Raw genomic sequence first — 8,652 nt, 5'->3', positions numbered from 1 at the left:
CAGAGTTTGACGACAAACAAATGGAGAGGGACTCCTTGTTTCTATAGGAGGATGAGAAAGTGAAGGAAAGGGCTGAAGGTATATGTCCCTGATCGATCAACTAGTTGAGCATTTCAACCATCTCGAGAAGAGAATCCAAGAGCAATAATAATGAGTACATTAACCATTTTCTCATACACTTGTCTTGTTCTTGGGGTCAACCATTAACCTCAATGTAGAGCTGTTGAGTTCTATTTTTAATGAGTCATGCAGTGATTGTGAACCAAGTGATTCTATATGTAATGTAAAAAAAAAATTTATATTAGGATTGAAATCAAATAACATTAGATCGATTTTACGATGATTACCTTTTGATACCATATGAAAATAATCTTGTGTGATCTGTAAAGACACCGATCTAAAATCACTATCAATCTACGAGGAAAACTAGACTATCCTTCTACTATTTTTCTATCATTTCATAGGATCACTTAAATTGATGGAGCACGAAAATTGAGAGAGAAATTATAATATCTTAATTGTATCCTAAGCCTAGAGATCTTGTCTATTTATAGGTATTTAGAAAATTTATTATATTCATAATCTCCTGAGATGAGATGCAATTGATACACACACAATCTAATAATAAATTTTAATTTTATTCATAAATAACTTATTTTTGCTCGAGTCCCTTATCACATTTGTTGGTTTTTGGTCATCCCACCACTTTTGAAATGTGATTAAAGGCTTACCCAAACCGATGTTTCAGACTCTTCTTCAATTTAATGAATGAATAATCAAGCTAAAAGCATTAAGAAACGTAGAAGAAAAGATGAGAAGAAAAAGGTGAAACGAGTTGGAGGGATGACTACAAACTATAAAGAAAGCAAATTGGAGAGTTCCCAGAATCATGCCGGTCTGCTCACGTGATCGCCCACTTCCATCGGATCCGCCGGCCACGGAAGTTTCAGCACCAGACTGCGATGACCCTCGTAGTAAATAATCACTTAAAAATGACTGCAACAATTCGCCTTCCTCCACCGGCTTTTGCCCACCCTACGGGCTTTGACCTCAGATAATTACAAGTCTCAGGAGGAGTTCATGCATGCGGTTGATCTTGTGAAGCCCACCATATCATGATCCCGTTTGTTGGGGGAGGAAGAGCGGCGGTGCTGCTGCTGGTGGTAACGATGATGGTCGTCGCGCGACCAGCTTTTCTGCGCTCGTCATTGGTGGCGGAGGGCGCTCGGTGTGCCGCCTTCCTCGACCTGGCTCCTCTCTCGGTCTCGGTCCCGCCGACTGCGTTTGACAGCCATCAGAACCATCTTAACGCGAGTGAGCTGATAGGAGAAGACAAAAGGAAGGTTCCCACCGGCGCGAATCCGCTTCACAACAGATGAAGTATGATCCCGTGTGTGTGTATGTATATGCGTGTCTTCTCGCTCTTGCTTCGCCCTCTCACGGAAGAGAAGTTCCAGATGCTGCAATGTGGCATCTCATGTGGCAAGACCCGCAGTGGATGTGGCCGAGAACAACAAGAGATGATGTAGTCTTTGGAGGTGGATTCTTCTTCTTGCTCACCTTCTCTAAGTTACAATGACAGCTTCTCTTCTCTCTCTACTGCTTGCCCGAGTTCATTTTTGGTTCTTTCTTTTCATGGAATTCTGCTTTTAGGAACAAATAAAAATGCATGTTTTCCTCTAATCCTGTTGCCTTGCCATCTTCTTCTTCTCCTTCTAAACTTATGCTTTCATATGTCCATTTTTCTTGAAATTTCTTACTGATTGCGATGCTGTTGGAGGTGCTGCTTTGCAAAGAAAAGAATGTAAAGGGAGTTTCGTACATCTCCAAAATTCATGATTTTATCTCCCTAACTTTTTACCTAGTTAGCTCTAGTGAGATTTCCGTTTGTCAAGATGATGATGATTATAGCTAGTAGGTAGTCTCAGATGAAACAGTACATTGCATCATCTTCTATAGCAGTAGAAGCCTACACTGAGAGCAGTAGTAAAGCTTGACATTTATACTGTTAAGGTTCCTTTATTTTCTAAGTTTTAAATAATATTTTATTAAATTTATTATGAATCATATATAAATTTATTTGATATTTATTTATTTATTAAGAATTTAAACTATAAACGAAACTCTATAAATAGGCATATATTTGTTTCTTTTAATAATAAATAAAATATTCTTTCAATCTTTTGATAAACCTTAGAATGTCGATCGTTTCGAAATGATTATCCCTTTTTTTCTCTCATCTTTATTTTACGACTCTAAATAATATCCAGCTATTTACTGGTTCTTTTCGAGCAAAGCAGCAAATGTGGTAGCATTTCCAGGTGGAAACTTGAAATCACATCAAAGCTAATATCACAGAAAAATTCTGCAAGGTCTAATGTCAACTTATTGACCTAAAAGAACTTCTGGTAATTGACCAACCAGCCATGAAGGAATTGTATGATAAATGCAAGAGTCAGCTGAGATTAATTAATACCACCCACAGCTTGCTGTTTTAAGTAACACTCCCCCTTTCGATGCCTACATTTCAAGAGCATCAAAAGGTGCGATCGTAGCTCCCTAACAATGCTGCCCACCACACTCTCTTATCAAGCAAGTAAAATGGTGCATGGGAAACCGGGCTTCGTTTCACTTCATTCAAACGTTTTCCCATGCCCCAGAGAGATTCCGAAGCTCGAAGTGCTGATCATGGCGAGAGATGAGTCGCATTTGCCGGCTTTGAGATAGTTTACGAACACTAGGCGTTGAATGTTTGCTTCCTACATTAATGGGACATGTGACTGCAATTAATACAACTGGGGAAAGGTACAGGGAAGAAGGTACTCCCAACATCCTATTGGTTCAGAAACATACTTGGTCAAAGGGGTCATCAGTCCCGCATCAGATGCTTTGTTTTCATCGATGTAGCAAGAAGCAACGTAAAGATGATGTGCTTCGATGGTTCGCAGCAAAGATAACAAACAATCAGTACCATCACAATAGATCCTTTTAGATGATTTTTTAAAGGATTTATATGAGATGACATACAAGAGATTTTAGGACTAGATTCTTAGGAAAGAGAAATATTGATTGTATTTTATTATTCTTCTATGGTAAAAGAATTAAATAATATTTTATTTAATGTGTAAATCTAGCATTGGGCATTTCCAAATTGTATTTGATTGTTGATGTTTATGGTTTGTTTATATGGAGATATTTTCCCCAACAATTAATAGCAAGTAATAATTTCTAGGAAGTCATAGAAATCATAGAGTGAGAGTGTAATTTGTACAAATCATAAAAAATAACACCAACTGTGAAAAGATGTCACTCGACATGTTGATCAAAACCTTAGTGGTTGACTGAAGGGTGAACACAGCCAAAATTCCATAGCTGAAATTATCACATACGAGATATGTCTTTGGAATTAAACTGAAAAAAGAGATGTTTGGTCTAGAGAATCACTAGATTAGATTTCCACGGATTAATATATGTTCTCCTACAACATCAAAAATTTATATGACCGCTTTGAAACCCAAAATGTCATCATACTTTTCATTCTAAAGAATCAAAGTGTAATATATGTTTTCATGGAAGGACGTGTTACATTATGAAAATATATAAAAAGTATGTGCTACATGTGTTTTTCTTCACCGTTCCATTTAATGACCTGAAATGATATTTTTCTTCACCTTTAATGGAGGGGAACGAACTGATACCAACTTTACAAAGGAAAAGAAATCAAGCCTGTTGTCTAAACTTCACGTCGTGGTTGGGGAGTCATTGTGGCTCGGCTCGGTCCCAAGAACATAAGTGGCTCGGCTCGACCCCGAGAACATAAGATCATTCATTTGAAGAGGGGGTCAAAAATCCATTGGATCAACCTGAGATAGAGCAAGGACTTAGATTCCCGCTTCAGCGCCGCCTAAAAATGTTGTGCAACTTCACGCTGTGATCGGGGAGTCAGTACGGCTTGGCTCGATCCCAAGAATACAAGGTTATCCACGTAGATTTTTGAGGCAAGGGGATCAGTGATAGGTTGGGTCAGAGCGTCATCCCTGAATCAACCCAAGGTAGAGCAGGGACTTAGATTTTCGCTTCAGCATCGCCTTCCTACACAGAAAGTTCATGTTAGGAGAGGGATTCCTGACTCAACCTGTCCGAAGCTTAAGTTAGTATGGTGGTATTAGGGGAGTCTTGAGTGTTTAAGATTTGATCCTTGGCATTGGCCAGGAGGTCGGCTTTTATATCTACTATCGAGAGACGATGGTACACGGTTCATTAATAGCCGTTGATGCCTTGGGTGGTCGGCCTATACATTGTGCATAGTGCTGACCAACTTGCATAACTCTATGATGTGTGATGTCGCTTCACGCATTCCCGAGCAGCTTCGTACAATGTGGCATAATCTTGTATAGCCTTAGGCAGTGTGAGCACAATGATTGTCTCATACAAGTCTGTATCGATGGCACGAGTGCAGGCGACTGTCTCATATAGGTCTGAGGTGTCACATTGGCACGTGTGCCATGTCAACTTTGAGGCGCCACGTTGGCTCTGACATGACGATCAATTGTGGTTGCGGGGGAGATGCTAGAATTTGCCCTATCATTCTTTCCCCACCCACCCCCCGCCCCCCCCCCCCCCCCCCAAGAGACTCGGTAGGTTCCTCGTGGAGGGGCTTGATGTATGGCTTGGTGTTTTCTTCGGCTAGATCCGTAGCTCCGCTGGGTGCATGAGCCTCTCTGTCATAGACCGCCTTCGAGTTGGGCACCCCACCTTCATTTTCTTTACCTGCCACTACCAACCTTTTATCCAACCGAGATTTGTAGTTCCGGCTTTATCTAATCGAGATGCATGACTCAAGCGACTCTAACGTTGACCCAGTGAGATGCATAACTTGGCACTGATTAGTCATGACATGTTGCTCGAGTTCATGACTGGCCAAGATGTATGACTCAGGCTCATGATTGGTCGAGATGCATAACTCAAGCACTAGTTGGCTAAAGTGCACGACTCGAATATTGTTTGGCCGAGATGCAAGATTCGCTATATTATTGGATCTTATGTATGAGATCCAACAAGAGCCAATAAAAGATTATTGGATAGAGATTCACTAATTCAAGAGACTTGGGTAATTGGATAAAGATCTAGTACCCAATAAAGTAGGATCCATTAGGGTTAAGTGGTAGGAATCTCTATAAATAGGAGGGACCGACTAGTCTTCTCTTGATCGCCTCTCTTATTCTCCTCTCTCTCCTCTCCTCCTCAATTGATAACCCTTGTTTGGGGCACGTGGACAGCAAAAAGGGTCAGCCCCTTGTTTAAGATAGTGCATTCTTGTGGTATGCATGGAGAGCCCCTTGTTTAAGATAGTGCATTCTTGTGGTATGCATGGAGAAGAAGATTATACTGCGATTTGAGGAGCGTCGTCACCACATCTGCCATGCGGATCACCGCTAGAGAGGAGGATAATTGATTTTAGATTTTTTGAGGATCTCCCCAGGTATTACATCTAAAAATGACAGATATATTTTTTGGTTTTGTGGTTTCTCGCGTACTAATCTTCACATGACGACTAGATATTTTTCTTTGGAAAATTTAGGTTTTTGGTTTTGTTTTCCGCTGTATATGTGATGCTCTATTAAGGTTTCTCAACACGCTAATATGGCTTACCACCAACTGCATGTAGTTGAAGACTTCAAACTCTCCCACATGTAATTCTAGAGTGAGGCGGAGCCTCGACAATAGTGCTTCGTATTCAGCTTTGCTGTTGGTGGCCTTGAATTCGAAGTGAAGCGCATACTTGTATAGTTGATCGTCGGTTCCTTTAGGACAAGCCTCGCCCCTCCTCTCTCGACATTGCCTGACCTATCCACATAGAGGGTCCATCTTGTCGAGGGCTATAGGCGTAGTGATAGCGAAATCCACGGTAGCAATAGTATAGGTGCAGTAGAAACAACAGCAACCAGGCTCCGATGGTTAAATCTCTAATTGAACCGTTAAGAAAGATCACCGAGCAAAACAACAAAGCAGGGGAAGTCGAACAAAGGCTACGATGGAGAGTGCGATTAGAACAGACTACGATGGTTGACGAGGTTGGGTTTTGATGCATGAATCAAAGGCTCCTAAAATCATAGATTGATTGAGAATGTAAGTAATATAGGGATATTATTACATGTATATTTTTATCATGATGTTCTATAGAATCATCCATCAAAACTAGTGGTAATTATTCTATTCATGTGTCTCCAAATACATTTTTCCTAGTCTTATTTAGCAATTCATAGTAGATTGACCTCCATGAAAGTCTGTCTCAGATTTATGAAGTGTGAATAAAAAGTCTACCAAAATTTCACTCTTTGGACTTTACAGAACATTGTAACCCATAATTGATGTTGACATCAGGCATAACACCATAAAATCAACTATGATACAGAAGTCACTTTCGTTGGACCCATTAATTGAGAAGGGGCTGAGGACATTGGTGTGTTCAGAATTGTTACCAAGGTGTCCAGGTTGCAGCTTCTCCATTACTTCTTCCAGATGTATTGCTCTCTTTATTGTGCATAAGATCTTGTTTGTCCACTTTCTTTCCTCTTGTTCATCAACTGTGGGACAGTACCTCCTGATCTCATGAGAAAGATATATAGTTCAATGGTATCTTGAAGAAACAAATCAGTATACATCTGCAACATCTCATCCTTTTGACTAAATCCAAAGCATTAAATCCTGTGGATGTCAGAAAATTCGCTTGCTTTTCGCCTTAGTAACACCTTAATTGCATCTTTCTAGTTTGTAATCTTATTATTCTTGACTGCTAGCTGTTGTTGTGACTCACTCTCAGTAATCTTGTGACTTCAACATAATCAGCCACTTCTTCTAACCAAATTCCCAACTGTGAACTCTCTCAACAAGTACATCTGTGCTTCACTTTCAGCACAGTCAGCATAAAACAATGCTTGCAGACAACACTTTGCCACCTTCCCAAGTTATCAAGACAGTGTTTTGATGAAACCAAACCATTACTGGCTTCCTTGTTCAAATATTTTAGTCCTGAGGCAGTAAGTAGCCAATCTCTTTCAAGAGAATGATTGATCACAACCATTTGAGCTTGTTGGCATGGATGACCATTAATGCTTAGCACAATGACATGTTGTATTGTATGTGCTGGTTACAAGTAGTCCAAGCATTCGACTGAGCCGCATACTTGATCACGGGTTGTTCTACCGGATTGTCATTGGGTTGGGATGTGTTTGCATCATTCCAAGTTGTTCTTTGTCATTAACTTAATTATTTGGGATGTCATGCATTCTTCAAGGAAACCAATGAATGGATGTTAGCTATAATCTCGGTAGCTAATTCCACAAAATGTTCTCAAATTATTATGATGCTGTCTTCAAATATCTTCATAATATATTAGTTGTCGGCAAGGATGATGCCATTCCTCTGATAATTGATTATAATACCATTCAGTGAGGAGACTCTTTTTAATCTTAAACAAGTATGATGTGGAAATTAAAACAGAGGACTTCACTGAACTCACAAGTATCAGATTTATAATCATTCATTGAGATTACAGTACAAATTAAATCTGAAAGTTATGCCTTCAAACTAAGAAAGCGCATAGATTATATCCCAAGAATTCATAGTCATGTTAGTCCTTGAAAGAGAATAAGACGTTGGCTTAGATGGATGAAATTGGATAATATGCTTCAAAACAAACTAGTTTTTCATTTTTTATATCCTATGAACAATATATAGCAGGCAAATAAAATTCATCATATATATATATAAATATAAATAATGGCTTAACCAACAACAACTGTGTGCTAAATAGGAGGAGATACACACTGAATGATTAGACCTTTGACAGGGAAGCTGCATCAGCTTGTCCATCTGATAGATAAAAGAGCTTACAACTTGTTGAAAGCTCAATCATAGGCATCCTTTAGCAGCTGAGCTACCCATGCGCACACAACTTTTCAAGAATTGACGTGCATTTAATGGAACATAGCCATCCGACGAGTGATCTTAGAGAAAGAATAATGATGCAAATTTCTTTACTTGGTCTCCCTTAGTGGGATAAAATGCAACTCTCTCTATCTTCAACTCTTTTGTCACAGCTTTTGGATCATCCATCCTGCCACAGAATGTTTAGATCCATGCATAGCTGTTGCTGCTGATGCAAAACCAATCAAATCTGTTTGGTGCTTGTTATAATCACTCTGTAATTTCGATTGCGATGCAGTTAATCGCCCTTGCATTAATCAATACAAATTGTTTGTTCCAGTGATGGAGACAAAGACAATGATGAGTATGTCATTTTGTGACAGTGAGGAGCAAGATGAGTGGTCCATCAGGAATCCATCGACATCGTCATCGATCGTTCTATATCGATCGAACAGCGACCGGGCGATCGGTGGATTGCCAACCATGTTGAATTAGTTGCTCATGATGCTATCGCAGAATGATTGAGCTGATTATGATTGGGAGCCGGGTGACAGCACGAGGAGGAGGGTTGGCCAATGAGGGACTCATCGCCAATGTGTTCTACCTGCAATTTCTAGGGAGGGAGAACGGAGCCATCACTCTTTGTACAAAGCCTGAGCTCCATTGGCTGTCCGAATGGAGAAACCATCAAAGTCCCCAATCATGGTGCTTAATAATTGCATC

This window comes from Musa acuminata, chromosome BXJ1-11 (assembly GCF_036884655.1).
Source record: "Musa acuminata AAA Group cultivar baxijiao chromosome BXJ1-11, Cavendish_Baxijiao_AAA, whole genome shotgun sequence".
NCBI lineage: Eukaryota > Viridiplantae > Streptophyta > Magnoliopsida > Zingiberales > Musaceae > Musa > Musa acuminata.
The sequence above is the reverse complement of the archived record's forward strand: the minus strand, read 5'-3'. Positions refer to the sequence as shown.